Source organism: Lynx rufus, unplaced genomic scaffold, assembly GCF_022079265.1.
Source record: "Lynx rufus isolate CCGP_SWC_20201006 ecotype Redwood Valley unplaced genomic scaffold, mLynRuf1.p SCAF_1, whole genome shotgun sequence".
NCBI lineage: Eukaryota > Metazoa > Chordata > Mammalia > Carnivora > Felidae > Lynx > Lynx rufus.
Genome location: NW_025814823.1, coordinates 121,228,434 through 121,247,400, shown reverse-complemented (window position 1 = coordinate 121,247,400; position 18,967 = coordinate 121,228,434). Strand labels below are relative to the sequence as shown.

General features: G+C 40.3%; 1 protein-coding gene across 4 annotated transcripts in view; it reads left to right on the top strand.

Annotated features, from left to right (window-relative positions):
- Positions 1–18,967, top strand: part of PRELID2 (PRELI domain containing 2) — a 63,241-nt gene that overhangs the window by 39,566 nt on the left and 4,708 nt on the right. The window lies entirely within an intron of this gene.

The following is an 18,967-nucleotide window of genomic DNA, read 5'->3' as shown; positions in this document are numbered from 1 at the left end:
AGTTTTCTCAAGGTCACAGAATTAGTGGGTGGTGAACTTGGGATTTGAACCCAAACCTCTCTGACTCCAGAGTGTACTGTTAATGAATACCACACTGCCACATCCACGCACTCTGCCCTCAAGCAGCCACTTGTGTGGGGCCAGATGTGGTGTGCTCGATAGAGCCAGAGCAAGGAGTTGTGGGGTTTACAGTAAGGATGGAGGAATGTAGAAGCACGGAACTCAGTTGCCGTGGAAGGACTTGGAATGGACTAGAGGGACGAGGGGCCATGATGTTGGTAGTTGAAAAGGTCTTGAATGGCTCTGTTCAGAGCTGCCAGCCTCTGGTTTTATCCAGACTCCACCTGGCCTAAATTCCGGACTTCCATGCAGGTTTGAGGGTGTGTTTAGCTGGTGTTTCTGCCATTTTAACTATAATGATATATCCTTTTTTCTGTTTTAATATGGACTATGGATTTGTTTTTGTGCTATTTGTTTTGAAAATATCTTTATATTACAAAAGAAAAGTTCAGTGGCATTTTTCACAGAAATAGAATAAACAGCCCTAAAATCTCTATGGTATCAGAGAAGACCCCAAATAGCCTTTCTTCTTGAGAAAGGAGCTGAAGGCATTGTGCTCCCTGATTTCAAACTATATTACAAAGCTGTAGTCATCAAAACATTATGGTATTGCCTAAAAACAGACACAGACCAAAGGGGAAGAATAGAGAGCCCAGAAATAAACCCATGCATATATGGTCAACTAATTTACAACAGAGAAACCGTGAAGACAGTCTCTTCAACAAACAGTGTTGGGAATACTGGACAACTGCATGCAAAAGAATGAAACTGGACCACTTTATTATATCATACACAAAACAACAATAGCAACAAAAACCCAAACAAATGTTCAATAAAATGGGCAGAGGAATTGAATAGACATTTTTCCAAAGAATACATATAGATGGCTAACAGATGCATGAGAAAATGTTGAACATCACAAATCATCAGGGAAGTATAAATCCAAATCACAATGAGATACCACTTCACACCTGTTAGAATGACTTGTATCAATAAACAAGAAATAATAAGTGTTGGTGAGAATGTGGAAAAAAAGGAACCCTCATGGAAAAAAAGGGCATGTAAGTTGGTGCAGCCACTATGGGAAACAGTATGGAGGTTCCTTAAAAAATTAAAAATAGAACCACCATATGATCCAGCAATTCCACTTCTGGGTATTTATCCAAGGAAAATGAGAACACTAATTCAAAAAGATAGGTGTACCCCCACGTAAATAATGCATTGTTTACATTAGGCAAGATATGGAAATGACCTAGATATCCACTGATGGATGAACAGATAAAAAAGATGTAAAAGATGTGGTGCGTGCACGCGCGTGCACACACACACACACACACACACACACACACACAGAAATGTCACTCAGCCATAAAAAAGAATGAAATCTTGCCATTTGTTAACACCATGGTTAGATCTTGAGAGTATCATGGTAAGGAAAATAAGTCAGATAGAGAAATACAAATACCATATGAGCTCACTGATATGTAGAATCTAAAACAAAAACAAAAGCCAGGTTCATAGATACAGAGAATAAATTAGTGGTTGCCAAAGGCAGTTATAAAATAAAGATGTGGCAATATAAAGTACAGCATGGTGACTGTAGTTACTAATACTGTATTGCACATTTGCAAGTTACTAAGAGAGTAAATCTTAAAAGTTCCCATCACAAGAAAAATGAATTCTGCAACTATGTATGGTGCTGATGTTAAATAGACTTACTGTGGTGATCATTTCACAATATATCCCAATACTGATTCATTATGTGGTACACCTGAGACTAATGTATGCCAGTTATACCTCAAGAAAAGGTACACGTGAAGATGATGTTGGGAATGGTTTGGCTGGCAACATAGAAAAGATGCAGTGGAAAATGTCATCCATCAGTTGGAAAGGTCAGGGAATTATGGATTCTCAGAATGAAAAGTCCTTCCCTTCCTGAGCTGCTGATCAAATCCAGATTCAAGTGCTGCACACAAGACTTGCTGGCTCAGACTCTTGGGGGCACAACAGAGAAGAGGCTCTTGAGTACATGTGTTGGTCTGCAAGTTTGGGAAGCAGGGTGTTACAGAAAAGGAAGCATGAGTTTTTAAGATGTTATTTGACTCGCCAAAATCGTGACTCAAGAAGGTAGAGGTAGACCTACAGAAAAGATCTCCTGATTCCCCCCCAGGATTAAAAACTACATTAAAACCTTTTTATTGTAGCAAAGTATATGTTACATAAAATTTACCATTTTAACTATATGTAAGTCTACAGTCTGACATCATTAAGTGCATTCAGTGTTGTACAACCATCAGTACCATCGAATTCCAGAACTTTTTCATCTTCCTAAGTAATAATTCTGCAACCATTAAATAGTAACTCCCCATTCCTCTTCCTCCTAGTTCCTGGCAACCACCATTTTATTTTTTGTCTCTGTGAATTTGACTACTTTAGGTACTTCATGGAAGTGGAATTGTACCATATTTGTGTTTTTCTGTCTGGCTTATTTCACTTAACATAATGGTTTCAGGGTTTATCAATGTTGTAGCTGGATAGTATTCCATTGAGTATGTATACCACATCTTGTTTATTCATCCATCAGTGCATGCCTGTTGTCTTCAACCTTTTGGCCATTGTGAATAATGCTGCCATGAATATGGGTATATAAATATCTGTTCAAGTCTCTGCTCTCAATTCTTTTTCTGGATTGTATGGTAATTCTATGTTTAAATTTTTGAGGAACTGCTTAAAAGTTTGTTTTTGAGATAGCTCTCTCTCTTTTTCCATGGCAGCAATGGACTGTACTATTACTGTGTATTTTTTTCACGTCTGCCCAGAAGAGTGGTGCTATATATACTATACTCTTGGCTGGTGACACTAGTGAGTGTGCCATATGGTGCTTTCCTCAGTCCGAGAGCCACTCAGTTGTCTCTTGACTCTGCCTTCATCTCTGTCTGCTGTAATCTCATGTTCTGGTGGACAGTTTTGATCCATGATGGGTTGGATGGGTTGGAAGCGTTGAAAAGTTGGAGGTGTTGAAAAGTGTTGAAAAGTGCCAAGGACAAGCGTCCTGGATAGCAAGTACATATGTTAATTTGCCTTGAGGTAAGCAAGCACATTCAAAAAACATATCAAGGAAACAGAAAGATCTGAAGGAAAACAGAGTTTGGGGGAAGTCTGAGACACATGCAAGGCTTCGTACACATTTCTGCAGCCTAGGGGAAATGGCCAGTGACTGAAGCAGAGCTGAGAGGGGCCCAGGCCAGTCAAGCCCCACCTCAGGGATCCTAAGAGAAGGAAACAGGACAGAGATCAGGCTATTCTGTGGGGCAGGTATGGCTCTGCAGGTGCTCTCCAATTCTGGAAAGGGAGCCTTTGCAAGAATCTTGGTTTTCAACCTTTTCTTCATTATCACCCACCCACTCCCAGTGACTCTTTTAAGACTTCTTTTTTTTCTATTTGTCCCCCTCCCCATGAAATATTAATACCATGGCTATACTGATTATCTCTTTGTAGACTATATTATGCTATTGCTTTATACATAAAAAGTGTAAGATATTTTTCACTCCCCAAAACAAAATGTCACCTTGTGTTGTTAGGGTTCCCATTGAGAAAACATGGTTCCTACTGCCCTGGGTATCACTATCTCCGTCTCTCCAAATTAAAACAATCACCAGTCCTCTTGGCCCCCAACCCCTAAAATTCCAAGCGAAAATCAAAAGAACTTTTTGGTGAACTCCCACGTGGTTCTTGCAGATTTCACATTTTACTCTTCTGGGAGAGGCTTAGGAGACAAAATGGGTGGTAACGCTCTTGTCATGCAAGTGTTCTTTTTTTAGCCCAGTTGTCTTCCCACTTGGAGACGACCATAAATGCTGTGGACATGCAGAGCTCTCATTATGCACTCGCATAGAGGTTTTTTGTTTTTTTTAGGTTTGTGAAATACATTTTCAATGTGTAATAAAATAATGTGTTATCTTAGCCACTCTCCTGGCAAGGCCCCATTATTAGTCCCATGATTATTCCTGTGTTGATTGGGAGGCTGAAGCGGAGAGAGACTGAATTCAACAGCATGTGAAATATTTGTCACTGAAACAATGTGGGCAAGTCAAACAGTTTGAACATCGCTTTAGAGAAGGTCTGGCCTACACATGCTATAGCTAAAGATATCTGAACATGCTGTTTCTTTAGGGTGTTTATAAAAATCCATTTTAATAGTGGAAGATAATTCTCTGCGACAGAAGATAGTATTCTTGTGTATATATTGGTATATACAAATGTGTGTGTGTGTGTGTTTATATATATATATATATATATATATATGTCTCCAAACACACAGCCACTGTACACAACACACACACACACACACACACACATACATACACACTCTGAGACACTGTATATGTAGTCCAAATGGGCATTTGAAAAACCTGGTTACTGTTTGGTTGCACCATTTTTGCAAACTGTATTAGTTACCTATGGCTGTATAACAGATTACCCCAGCACTCCACAGCTTACAGCACACATTTACTGTGTCTCACTTTCTACGGGTCAGGAGTCTGGGCGTGCCTTAGTTGGATCCTCTGATTCAGGGTCTCACAAGGATGTAGTCAGTGTCTCGGCTGGGGCTGGGATCTCATCAGAAGGCTCTAGGGGGAAAATTCAGTTTCAGGTATATTCACATGGTTGCTGCCATGCCTCCCTGGTAGGGAGCCTCCTGGCTGGTAGGATTCTGCCAGCCTCCCTGGGTTCCTCGACATACGGGGCTCTCACAACATGGCAGCAAGCAAGAGAAGGGGCAGGAGAGTGCTAGCAAACCAAAAGCCATGGTTTTTGTTACCCGATCATAGAAGTGACATCTATTTATTTCTGTATTGCGTTCATTAGGAGCAGGTCACGAGATGTAGCTTGCAGTCAAGGGAAGGGGATACACAAGGGCATAAATACCAAGAGGCAGGGATCACTGGGAGCAATGTGAGACCTGCCTACCACACCGACCTCATGTGATGGGTATGCCAAGTTGCATGCACAACTGTTGAATTCTTTTTGGTGGTATTGGGAACTGATAATTAGAAGTTGGTAAGGGTTAGCTGCACCCGCACAACTTCACTCCCAGCTTATAAAAAAGTTCTGCAATGCATACAGATATTTAATTAATCGTTTATTTATAAGTAGGCACAAAATAGATGGCTTGTTTTATGTTTGATTAAGTCTCTGTCCTTTTGGGTGCTCCGACCATGAATTGCATAAATAGATGGCTCCCTGAAAACAGAACTGACTCTATTCCAAAGGCAAGATTCAGCTGTTCTAAAGATAACATCAGGTGGCCAAGTCTTCTGACCCAGTGGATGGGCATAGGACCACGTATACATAAACTTTGGGTGCCATCCCTAAAGTTGGCTGGTGAAGGGCTTGCTGGATAGAATCTTAGCTCTTCATTGTGCAAGGAGTGTATCTCTGTAATGTTGAGCTAATCCCTGTATGTTAGGTTCCACTAATTAAATTAATGAGAGTCCATTTCTCACATCCACTAGGAAGCCACTAATTTTACCGGTGAAAATGCACAATTTATGCCAATTATTAAAGCCTCTGATGTTTCCAAGGATAACGGTAACTGACATTTCTGGAAAGTGAGTTTGCTAATTAGAATGCTCACAGCCAACCCCTGGAGCCTGAAGCTTGCATTAGGGCAACTGACTGTACCTGATGTATAATGTGAACTAACACATGTACCATAATATTATATTGTATGTACCGAAATATTTTGAAGCAAATAGATAACCTGATAGTCATATACCAAATGTCAACTCCTGAACCTAGTACACTTTGTCTTTAGAAAGATTATTCAGTGTGAGACAAGATTTCAGCTGTGTGTTTAACACAAAGATTGAATATGGAGCTTTAGAGAAGCGGCCTTTGGTCCATCATCTGGTTTTTCATTTCCTGGATGTCACATATCACATCTTGGATCGTCAATTTTCTCATCTCTGAAATGGAGAGATAATAGTTGTCTTTCACAGGGTTATTTTAAAGATTAAGTGAGGGCACATATATGAAACATGGCTGACATAGAGAAACTCCAAGAATTGTTAGCATTAAGAGAAGTTGTCTGATAAAAAAAGGTATTTTTTTAAGTAAATACCCTCTTAAATACTCATCTGAACAAAAATTTTAGATTGCGGCAGTATAGGTCAAGTTTGTGCTGTCTTAAAAATTATTTTTTTGCCATTTTTTAAATCCATTATTTTAACATTCAGTGTCTCCATATTCACCATTTTGATTTAGTTCTTTCCATTTGTGTTCGTGTATGTTTGCTTATGTATGCATGTATGTATGGTATTTTTTGAAAGACACACTGGGATTATTCTGTTTATTTGGCCCAACTTTTTCATTTATGGGCATATTGTTAACATTTTCCTTGAAAACATGAGTTTTGATGCCTTTGTAATATTCCATTGGCATAAATGCCCTTATTGTTGGTTTTTGTTTTTTTTTCCACTATTATAGATATTATTGTGGTAAATCCATGAATACAAATACTTGTATTTCTCATCACTTCCGGGGTTAAAGAGTGTGCACATTTTTAAGACCTTTGATGCAAATTGCTAAATTTCCTTACGAAAGAGTTTTGCCACTTTGCAGCTTCCACCGCAAGCCAACTCTGGGTATTATCAGAGATCTTGCTGTGTAACATGACGTAACCTCTTAGAATTTCCATTTGTCATTAGGGAAGCAGGGTTAATTATTCTACCCTCCTAGGATTTTTATGAAGAACAAATGAAATTGTTAGCTCCAGACTTCTGGTTCTTGCTCCAAAGACATTGAAAATTAATGCTTCTGTCATTAACTAATTGTTTGACCTCAGTCTTCCTCCAAGCGTTTTAATTGTGTTACCTTGAACTAGTTGCCCTTAGCTGCCCAGTTTCTCAACTGTGAAATGAATGTCTGGTGGACACACATGCATGGTAGTCCCAACCTTAAAAGAGTGGACTTTTCAAAACCCAGTAATTCTAAGATCGAGGAAGACAGCAAATACAACTGTCATTCAAAAGAATAAATAAAAGTCACAAATATGACAGGTGAACATCAGTGTAATTAATAATCTGCTGACTGTATGTTGGAGGTTTGCATTTCCTTCTGGGCTTATGTTGGAGACTTGTATTTCTTTCTGGGTTTTGTCCATCTTTCAAGATTTTTTCAATTACTTGAACAACTTGAAAGAACTTCTGTCCTTAGTTCCAGAGGGTTTACTTCCTAGCTCTCAATTTACCTCTGTTGGCAATACTCTTGAGTGCTCAAGTAGATTTATTTACTCGCTATTTATTCATTAGATGCTGGTGATTAGTTAAGTAATAATAACTGCCCTCTTCCTCCATATTTCCTCTCCATCAGCTCGCCTTGTCGTGCCGTCTCAGAGTTTTAGTCCTAAGAAATGTAGCCTTTGCGGTGAAAACATCTCAGGGAAAATGAGTATTCTGTGACTGATAACAGTTTTGGTCCTTCTCCTGAATTTAAAACAATGCCATTACCTTGACTGTGAGACTTAGGAATCTAAAATCCCTCTGTGGCTCATTTGAATTCATCAGGATTGTAACAGACTGCTCAGTGGTAAAGGTTTTGGGAATCCCTGAGATCAGCCAGCTGCAACTGTGGGGCGTTGCCTTTTGTAAACAAGATGAAACCTGGGAAGTTAAACTCTTACCAGAAATGGCAGAAAGTGGCTTCTTGAGCTTGAGATGTGTCACTGTCATTATAGTGATTGGAAGTCATGTCTCCATACAGTGTGCAGCACTGTGCCAAGAATCAGGAAATCTGGGTGGTGGCCTTGCCTTGGCCGCACCCTACTGGCTACATTGCGTGGACTGGTTGCTCTGAATGTCACTGTCATTTTTTTGTAAATCAGGGATTGGACTAAGAGGGTCAGTTTCCATTTTGACGCAGTATGATGTTTTTTGTTGTTGTTTGTTTGTTCGTTTGAACCCTCACTCCTTTCCCCCAATGTGTAAATACCAAGATTTAAATGTTGTTTTTGACAGAATTTAAGCCTGCATAAAAATTCAGGAGTTTAAGCTGAGCGGGTATCCAGGAACATCAGAAATAATTCATAGTGGATGGTCAAGGTTTGGAGAAGGGCAATAAAATATTTAAAAATAATAAACAGGTTTTTGTAAAATAAATACTAGTTAGCAAGAGGAGATGGTAAGCATGTGGTAGGGATGTTATAGTTCCATTTTATAGTCCTATTCAGATGAACTAAATAAACTGCATATTGCAAGGATTTGTAGGTATTGAAGGGGGTCTTCAAGATATTGGTGACCAATAATAGATATGTTGGCTTATTTTTAATCCATGCTTTCTGAAAACACAGACTTTTCTGGAAGCTTTGGAGAAAACCAGTATAATACAGTATTAATAGTGTTTATACTATTTTTAATAGTATTAATAGTATTATACTATTAATAGTATACAGTATTAATAGTATTTATAATCTATTGATTGTTTACCACGATCCAAGCACTGCACTGTTTTATGAGAAGTGGTTTCTCCCAATGACTCAGAGAGAGAGAGAGAGACAGAGCAAGAGAGAGAGAGACAGAGAGGGAGATACTGTTATTCCCACGTCTCCATTTTACAGATGAAGAAGTGGAGGCACAGAGGTTACTTTCACAGGCTCATCAGCCAGCATGTGGCAGAGCTAGAATTCCAGGTGGTGACCTCAGAGCCCATCCTCTTAACTGCTGTACTCTTTGGCTTCCTGAGCTGGAGGGCAGAATCCTTTCCCCCAAAGAGCCTGGGTGAGGAGACCAGCCAAGCATTTGGCCAAGCTTTTGGCCAAATGCTTGGCTGGTCTCCATTGACTGTGGGGTATGACCTTGAAGTCAGATGACCTTGAAGTCAACACTTGTCCGAACATAGAGAACACGTAGTCTCCATAAGCTTAATGTGATGCTTGCTTTCCTAATGCTGCTTTACTCTCACACCCAACCAGGAATCTGGAGATTTGGGAGCCATGTTCTCACCACTGTTCTGGATAGAATTTCCAACCAACCTGTTGCTTTTCTGAGCTCGCTCGCACACACTGTTGTGCTAAATTCAAAAGCAAAGACAATGAGAAAATAGGTATTTGTGGCCATCATAAATCTTCACATACCTCGTATAAACCTAAGGCAGGCACAGAATTGAAAACTGAAACAGCTCTGGCCAGGTGGCATTGAAATACTGCAAACATTGGGGCTGTGTCTGCAGACTGTGGATTCAGTGCCTTTGAGGCACGCATCTTTGGTGGATGCAATCTGTTGTAGGATGGGACTTGAATTCAGTTGGGTTATCTGTGCTACGTTAAGGCTCTTAGTTTGACCAACAAGGCCAGGAAAATGTCACTGAGGCATCTTAGATCAGGAGTTAATGCAGAATTCTGGGCAGAGCAACTTGAATTGCAAAGGTAATTTGATTTCTTAAAGGTATATCCAATAAGCCCTGCAGCATACTAATTAAATGCTCTGTGAGCTTTCTCAGATGTCCAGTCGTTCTCCTTGACCATGTTCCCCCTCTGTTGGTGGTGATTTCTTATTCTGCCTCCCCACTCTGTGGGAGAATTTCATCTCTTGCTGAGTGACCCCTTTGGTTTTGCGGACGCTTTGTGGGACTTGTAGCAGGCAGTGCTCTGGCAGGTGACGGGAAGAAGGCTGGAGTGCCTGGCTGGGAAGGAGGAAAAATCCTGTGTCTTGTGACCCACGTATGTCAGAGTGATACTTCTTTGTCACTTTCAATTTCTTTGGAATCCCACTTGCTGCCTGGAGTTCGACCCCTTATTTCTTGTGTGGCTTTCTTCCTTAGATTCTAGCTAAACTGTTTTTCTATTTTTCTCCGAATTTCCTTAGTAAAGGAAAATGGTGGGTTTTTGAGAGTTAATTAACTCCTTTCATACTGACAGCCCGTTTAAGAAGAATTTCTCAATCAGTGGCCTTTGCTGGGGAAGTAGCTTTTGTTCACTTTTCCAGATATTAACATTTTTGAAAGCTTACTTACTGCTTTTTCTATTCTCTTCACTTCTTGACATGTTTGAATATTTCATAATTTCCATAATTTCATTTTTTTTCACAAAAAATGGCCACACTCCTCCCCAAAAGACTCTTTCAGTCTGTAAACAACAACAACAAAAAATTTAAGGTTTTATTTAAAATATTTTTGAATAGGTGCTACCTGCACATAAATATTTTGTATATTTTCAGAGGAGCCATTTGTGTCTTTTTGTCCTGGCTCTCTTCAAAAGCAGCAGACTACCTTGTACCAATCAGCTGTGTGACCTTGAGTAATCCACTTAATTTTCTGAGTCTCATTTTTCTCATCTGTAAAATGAGGGCAGTATTGGAACCTACTTCATCAAGTACTTGTGAGAAGCAAATGAGTTATATGCATAAAATGCTTAGGACGGGATTTGGCACACAGTAAATGATCAGTTGGTGTTATTTAAAAAGAAAAATTCAAGGAAGTTATAGCAAAAACTTATTTTTCCCATTAAGGCTACAGGCAAATGTTTAATAGTTATAATAAGCCTGTCTTGGGAGTTACCCAGACCCGAATGTAAATCTCAGGGCCCTCCCACCTCCTGTGTGTACAGATTGAGCCTCTGGTTGAAATGTAAGTGGTAGTACCAACCTTCTGAGTGTGCAAGTAAAAGGAAATAATGTAAAGAAGTGCTTAAATATCTTGGCACATGTTAAATACTCCAGAAATGATAACTGTTATCTTACCGTTATAGCTCAAATTGGCATGTTCTGGTTAGTCTTTTACATGCAGATTTTAAGCAGTCATAATTACAGTGTAAGTACACTTTAATGTTTTGCTCTTTTCAAGTAATATTATATCACAAATGCCTGCCGCCGCAACTCTATAAACCTCAAAGCCAACATTTTAATGACCGCGTAATATTTTCTTTAGTTGTTGTATAATAATTGATTTTACTCTTTCTGTAGGATTGAGCACTAAAGTCATTTACAAGCTTACCATTATAAGTGAAACCATGTGCAACATCTTTATACTTAGAATTTTTTGTATTTTGTATCATTACCTTAGAAAAGATTCCCTGAAGTACAGTGCTCAGTATGTGGCTGTTTTCATGATTCTTTGTTTCCCTTAGTGAGTAATAGGCTTCTGTGTGGCTCACTGTTTTATCCTCAATACCTAGCACGTAGTCCATGCTCACTAAATATTTACTCAATTAGTGAACACATGTACATATTTCTCAATGTGCTAAGACGTCTTTATGTTTGCATTCTGTTTTATTTTAAAATAGTCTTACAAGCAACTAAACTTTTTAGCCATTGGGGTAATAGGAAAGGTAACAGTAACAGGTCATATTTGTTGAGCCCTCTCTGTGCTCCAGGCATTATCCTCAGTACGTTACATGCGTTGGCTCCTTCAATTTGCTCAACAGTGCTGTGCAGTAAGTGCTGTTATGACCCTTTTCTAGGTGAGGACACAGAGAGGTGTGGGTTGATGTGCCCCAAATCACACAGGTGGTGAGTGGTAGAACGTGTAATCAAACCAGGAAGTCAGACCCTTGGTCTCTGTACTAGGAGACTAGGCTCCTGATTTACTTTGCCAGCCACTTACCCTTTTCACATTTCAGCCAGTCTAACAGATTATTTGCCAGGGAGCCTGAGTTTGTTGGCCAAATTCCAAGAGAAGTGTGAATCAGGTGTCCCTGAGCCTTGAGGATTTTCTGTCAGTCTCAGAATAAGAGCCAGAATTGCCCACAAGGGCTTGTTATTTCAAAGGAGTCCTGCTTTTGCAGTTTACCAAGTGAAGGATATGTGAATGTTTTTTTTTTTTTTTAATAAACCTTAGATGTTTTTTTCATTGAAGGGGAGAATTTTATTAGATTGTTAAACATCAGGGCAGCTGGTAGATTTAGAACGTTGTCTATGTGGGAGTTATTAATGCATGAAGGAATATCTGGGACCAAGCTATCAATTTATCAATTTTCCCCCCTATCAATTTACTATGGGGGTTGGGGATTTTAAAGAACATTTGCGTCTATAAGCACTAAAAGGTATTTTTTCCCCCTTTGTAAATGATTGACTCTGAAAAACAACAGGTAGTTTAGACTATTATTTGCATGTAGTGATTTTTATTTTTTAGTCATTTATATGTAGCTTTTATTCTGGTTGTTTGTGTTAATTTACAATATTAAATGCTTAGAATTTTTCAAAAGGTGTCCCTTCTTATACTTGCCATGAACTTCATGTTTCTGCTATTCCACAGGTAATGTGAAGGATGGGGAGTGAAAGTGAGCCCTCCTATTTATATAGCTAATGTTCAATACAGCCCTCTGGCTCCAAACAGTACCCTCATGCCTCGTTCACCCTTCCCAGGTTCTGTCCCCTCCAAAATGGCTAAAGACTTTATGTGGGATGTAACAGCCTCACTAATCTGCATTGGTTAAAACCAAGGAGTTCTAACTGGCAGATACTGGGTTCAACAGAAATGTTTCTTCTGCACACACTTGTCCTCCAGCCTCTTGGTAGTGTGTGAGAGAGCTTCACTTGGTATCCACAGAAAACAAAATGCATTTGGAGATGTGGTGAGGTGCTTTTATCCTTAGGGAAGTTTTAAGAATTACTTGTAGTTCGGTGTCATCCCATCTCCCCTAAATAGGTAAGATTAAAATTACCCAGATGTAGATAGAAATAGCGTTGGGATGGCAGGAAGGACTATGCCTAAAGCAACATGTCATTTTTTTGGTGGTTTGAGAAGAAAACTCTACCAATCTACCTTTTTAAGGAGGCAGTTTAGTGAGGGCTCAGTCACAAAAACCTGGGTACGGATCTGGATTCTGCACTTATATAGCTGGGTGCCATTGGTCAAGTTTCTTAGCCTCTCTGCCTCTCATTTTCTTTGTGTCACTGACTCATAGGTTGAAAGGATTAAATGAGACCAGGCAAACAGTGTGCTCAGCGCACCCTAGTAGGGCCTTAGCCTTTCAGTAAGTATTCCTTTCCTGTGATTTGGATTCTAGTTCTCTGTGTATTGCTGACCACCCTGTGACCTAGGGAAAGCTGGTTTACCCTGATGGGCTCTGTGTCCTTGAACAATATTAGTAACTTTTAGAGGTGATGGGAAGAGAAAGTAAAATGTGCTTTGAGAAATCCGAACAGGCACGAGGTGAGCCCTTGCTGACATTTCCTCTGGGTCACTGACCATCCACTAAATGGGGAAGGGGGGTGGTGCCTGGTTGTGGGAGTCCCATTGTGAGGGTCCCCTAGTCTGACTTGGGTCCACATAGAAATCAGTAGCCACTTTCCAGGCCACGGGGAGAGTGGGTGGGAGTGCCTGACAAAAGGCAGTCATTTGTCCCTAGCTTTCTATGTTGCCTCACCGAATCCTCAGAGCAGTCCTGCAGGGAAGTGTGCTTGCTCATTTCCCTCACTGGGGAAGCATATAGGCCCAGAAACAAACTCACTGAGGCAGATAATCATTGTGGAAAGAGTTGGAGAATTCCAGGTTTAAATTCCAGGTTGGTCACTTACTCAATCTGTCACCCTGAGCAACTCCCTCTCCTCTGAGGTCCAATTCCCTTACCAGGAGCTGGTGAGAGTGAAAGTATCTTACCTGGGAGCACCTTTGGGAGGATTAAGTGAAGTAATGTAGGTGAAGCCCCTGGCAGCTAGTTAGCCCCTTAACCTCAGTGTTGTTGAGATTTGGCATGATAGGTTTTTGACTGAAATAGGGCTTTCAAAACTTACATGTGAAGACCCAGGAGACCGGCCTTACATGTAAAGAAAATTGGTGATGTATAGAAATTGATGTGGGTGAAGAGAAGGGGAGAGACAAAAGGTAAAAGGAGAATTATCTGAGCGTCTATTGGATTTATTTATTCTGTTAGAGACAACAAGCATGCTGGCAATCATTTTCTCTCTCAGGATAGAGAAGAAACAAGGCAAAATTATGACTGAGCTGAAATTTGATGAATAGTGAAAAAAGTGCTGATAAAGGGAATAGATAGGAACCTTGCTGTGTTTGAGTTGGTTAGTTAGGAGTATAAGAGTTGGTCCTGGACCCCTCTAGTACCACGTGCTGAGGCAGTTTCGCCTCCATGGAATGGAAGTAGAAAGCTTCCCAGCAGTGGAGGTTTCTAAACAGGCAACAGAATTTCATTTGTCAGAAACGTCATGGATGGCACGTGGCACGAGGTAGGAGGCTGGTCTCTTGATTGGTTAGTAGTGAAGAAGCCATATTTTGTATGAAGTCCAAATCAGGAAAAATAAAACTATATATAGGTCATGTTTAGAAACTAAAATTGAAGATAGGCTAAGGAGTTACATTGGAGGGATGGGGAAGGAACTTTGTAAAATAGGAAAACACCAATGACTAAATGCCTTTTAGCTAATAAAGTAGTCATGCCAGGTCAGAGTTCAGTTGAAAACCGGCAGCATAGAAATGACTTGGTAACCTTTCATCCTGATATTTGATGCCAGGACACCTGTCTGAGTCAGATAGGACACCTTCAGTTCTTTGCTAAGAGTTTCCTTTCTGGACTAGATAATATAATGTCATTTCCAATGTTTAGGTTTTATTATTTGGGGCTATATTCTTTTCCTTTACCAACTGTGAGATTAAATACTCTCTTTCAGGGGAGAGGAAGTTTTATTATGTGAAGCAGAGACATCTGAATTATTGTATCAGTTAATGTCCTGCAGTTACACCTGAAGATTTTGGGTTGCTTATCAAAATAAAAATGAATCTTACGCAAGAGTTTATTAGCTACGATGGGAAAATTGTATTGAAGTCATACATGCAATCAGATATTCCTACTTGAAAAACACTGTATTTAAAATAATTTGTAGAGGTGATTAAATATTGATTCATATATTAAGAATCATGCCATTTAGTTTGTGAGCAGGGCTAAAATATCTGATTTATTTATCACGCTTTCTGAACATAGTCAATAGGGAAGGCAAGAACAAACCTTGCTGTGTACCCAACATTAGAATAGGTGTTTTCATACATGCAGTCTCATTTATGCCGTCCACCCATGTCAAGATATCCTGCCCCTGGACTCTCAATCCTGATTGCTTTGGGTTAAATTGAGACTCTTTGCTTCTTAGTTACTGTGTGATTTTGGTCTGGATGCTTAATTTTTCTGAGCTTCAGATCTCGTATGAAAAAAAAAAAAGATGATAATCCTCTAAGGCAGATAGAATAAACAAAGCCAATGGCAGTAAAGCACTCAGCACAGTGCTTGGCTTTCAGTATTTGCCAATAATGTCGATTATTATTATTGTTTGATGTTACCCCAGTTTTACAGATGAGGAAGTTCTATATATAAAAGAAACAACATCAGATTAAAAGATGCTTTATTGGGCAAAAGATGTCTTCCTGGAGAAGCTCTGAGCAGTGTTTTTCTTACCTTTTGATGAGAAAACTGGATTCAGATTCCTCCCTTTCCTTTTTTCCATAGATGATGCCCACTGGCCAGATGTCTCCTGGAGCCTACTTTCTACTGGGGGAAGGGAGGGTGGCAGACAGTACAAAATATTTTTTTTAATTTTTATTTATTTTTGAGAGAGAGAGAGAGAGAGAGAGAGACAGAGCATGAGTGGGGTAGGGGCAGAGAGAGAGGGAGACACAGAATCCGAAGCAGGCTCCAGGCTCTGAGCTGTCAGCACAAAGCCCAATGCAGGGCTTGAACTCACATACCACGAGATCATGACCTGAGCCGAAGTTGGACGCTTAACCGACTGAGCCACCCAGGCGCCCCAAAAGTACGAAATATTTTTAAAAGCATGATAATTTTTTTATAGTGATGAATGCTATAAAGACAGTAGGACCAAGTTGTGATCCACACTGTGGCCAGGCTGACCTAGGGCAGTCAGGGTTGTCTCTGAGGAGGTGCTGGGTGAGTTGAGAGCTCTGGCCGCTGGAAGATCTGGGGATGTTCCTGCCAGAGGGAAGTGCCTGGAAGAGAGAGGAAGTGAGCTTGTTGCATGAACCGAAAGCAGACCTGTGTATCTGCAGGGCAGTGAGCTGAGTTGGAAAGCCTTGCAGCCATGATAGTGAGTGTGGATTTATTATAAGAGCAATGGGACACGACTGAAGGTTTGAATAGGGTTCTACACAAAGTAAATGAAGAGATTCAAAGAAAGTGATGTAAATCAATTGAATGAAAAAAAAGAATAAAAAAGGGAAGTAAACTTTATATAAATCTTTTTATCAAAAAGTGAGTTTTATAATACAAATTTCAGCATTTGACTTTGTACTTTCTAAACCCCTCTTGGCTAATCCAGATTCTTCAGAAACCGTTTTAAGTACCACGTTTGCTGGTCAGTTATTTTCACATCGTTCTCCCCTGCACCCCGCCCCCCCCACCTTTTTTTTTTTTCCATACTTTCATTCTTTCCTTGTTCTGTTCTTTCATCTTCTCTGGCAGCCCTTGTTATGCTGGCCTTTTCCACTGCACTTTCAAGAATGCTAACTACTAGGCAGATTACACGGTCATTGTAACATTCAGCTTCATCAGCTTGGCATTCAAAAGTAATCAGTTTATCCATCTTATAATCCATCAACATCAAGTACCTTTTTTTTCAATTTAAAAAAAATTTTTTAAATTTATTTTTGAGAGACAGAGAGTGAGGAGGGGAGGGGTAGAGAGAGGGAATGAGAGACAGAGACACAGAATCTGAAGCAGGCTCCAGTCCCTGAGCTACCAGCCCGACGTGGGGCTTGAACTCACAAGCAATGAGATCATGACCTGAGCCGAAGTCAGATGCTTAACCAACTGAGCCATCCAGGTGCCCCAACATCAGGTACCTTTTGTGAGCCAAATTCTGCACCTATCTTTTATCATGGTGATAATTAAGTGAGCAATTCTTGTTTTAAGAGCTCCCCACAGATGTGTCTTTTGAGAACTGCTTTAGAACTTTACAATTTTTATGAAGCCTAATATTACTCTCTTTGGGACCTCCTAGGTAAATCAGAGCTTCCTCAGGAGGTATCAGTTAGATAACAAAATACATATATTGTCTGGATCTAGCCGCCTTTCGTTCCAATTTATTCTGGTTCCTCTTCAGACAAGCTTTTTGTTTTCCTCAAAAATCAGCTATTTCTCAGAGACTCTTAGAGTGGGGGATCTGGGAAGTGTTTTGAATTTGTGGGATTCTGGGAGGCCTTTATGGGGGTACAAGGATGCACTTGGACAGCCCAGTGCTGGTGTTAGGGAAATGGGACTGTGAGGGCTCACTCACTCATCTGTACATTGGCAAATAGCAAAAGACAGCCTTGTAATAGAGAGAAAAAAAGATCTCAGAGGGGAAGGGAATAATAAAATCATGCTGGTTTATGGTTTGTCAGTCCAAAAAGCTTTTAAGCCATCTCTATAAAGGTGGATTCACTTAATGTTTGTTCTGCATTTCAGGCATCATTGTGTGGTAAGTGGGGTAAATTTAGCCTCTTTAAGCCTGATCTCCTAGGGGTTGAGTTTTAAGCATTGGAACTTTATTTGAAAGGGCTCTTATCGATTGGGCTTTTATTTGGTACCTCCTTACTAAAGAGAGGTACTAAATAATGGTTTGGCCTCCCTGTTAGGTTTTTTTTTTTTTTTTAATTCACGTTATAGGTCTCTCTCTCTGCCCCTGTTCTCCACCTTCTATTTCTAACTGCTCTGCTTAAAAAGACTAAAGTGGTATGAGAGAGGGGAAAAAAGGGAAAGAAAAATCAACTGTCACATTGTGAACATAATTGATTCAATAAATAACGTCTTTCAATTCCCAAGGCAAACCTCAAAGTCTTCACTTATGTCAATTAGTGTTCAGCTCAGTAAGTGGTGGCGTTCTTAATTTAGACGGATGGGGAGAGTTCACCAGCGCTCACTTCTGAAGGAGGGACTGTGCTTTTCTGGTTTTAAAAACACACCACCAGATATATGGGCCCACTCTGCAAAAAGAAGGTTGAAATGGAATTATTGTGGCCGTTTTTATTCTTCCTGAAAATGGAGGGAAGGCATTTAATTATTGTTTAGGGTTTTGTTGAAACAAACAAATGGAAATAAGGGAAGTAAGATCTACTAGACTGTATGCTCCATACAGGGGTTTTGTCTTATTGGTTCACTATTTAATCTCTGGTGTGCACAGTAGGTGTGTAATATTTGTTGAGTGAATCTGTTGATGATTGAAGAGAGTAGAATGAGTGCAATTCAGATCTTAGGGTAAGAATTCAATTACATTTTATTCCACTGGTGGTTTCATTCCCCCCTTCCCTCCCCCACCCGCTCCTTCATTTCTTCTCTAATTCTTTGCGGGACTGCAGGGTGTACCGTGTCTTCCAAAATGATTAAGGAGGACTATTCCATCCTTCCCCAGACTGGCAGAGTTGGAAGGGATCTTGGAGGTGATGTCAGGCTGCCATTTACAAGTTCTAGTAGATGAATCAGTTGTGCTTCAGAACCATAACTGGAAATTCTGATTGTGTGGGTCTCAGCAGGGCTTGGGAATCTGTATGTGCCTCTGTGAGTTTCTCTACCAGTTCCTGTTCAGTCCCTGTTCGGCCTTCCTGTCCCCTGAGCTGTCCGATCTCGGTTACTCCCTGGTAAAAGTGATGCACCTGAGGTACCCAGAAGAATTCCCGGCAGGGCTGTGACCAGGACCCGCCTCTCTTCACCCTGATAGCAGTGCTCCTGGTCTTGGAGCTTGCTGCTTTAGTTCACCCCTCTCCGTGCTCCTCAGCATTCAATCTGTATCCTTTGGTGCTTTTTTCTTGCAGGACAGTGGCAGTGTTTGTGGCGATGGCTAGCCACAATCTAAAGGACCATCTGAAACCTCAAGGAAACATTACATTTTGTTTTGTGTACTTTGGTACTCAGTATATTTTATGGTCTTTCACGATGGAGCTCGTGAAAACCTGAGCAGCCAGCACAGCACATTTATAA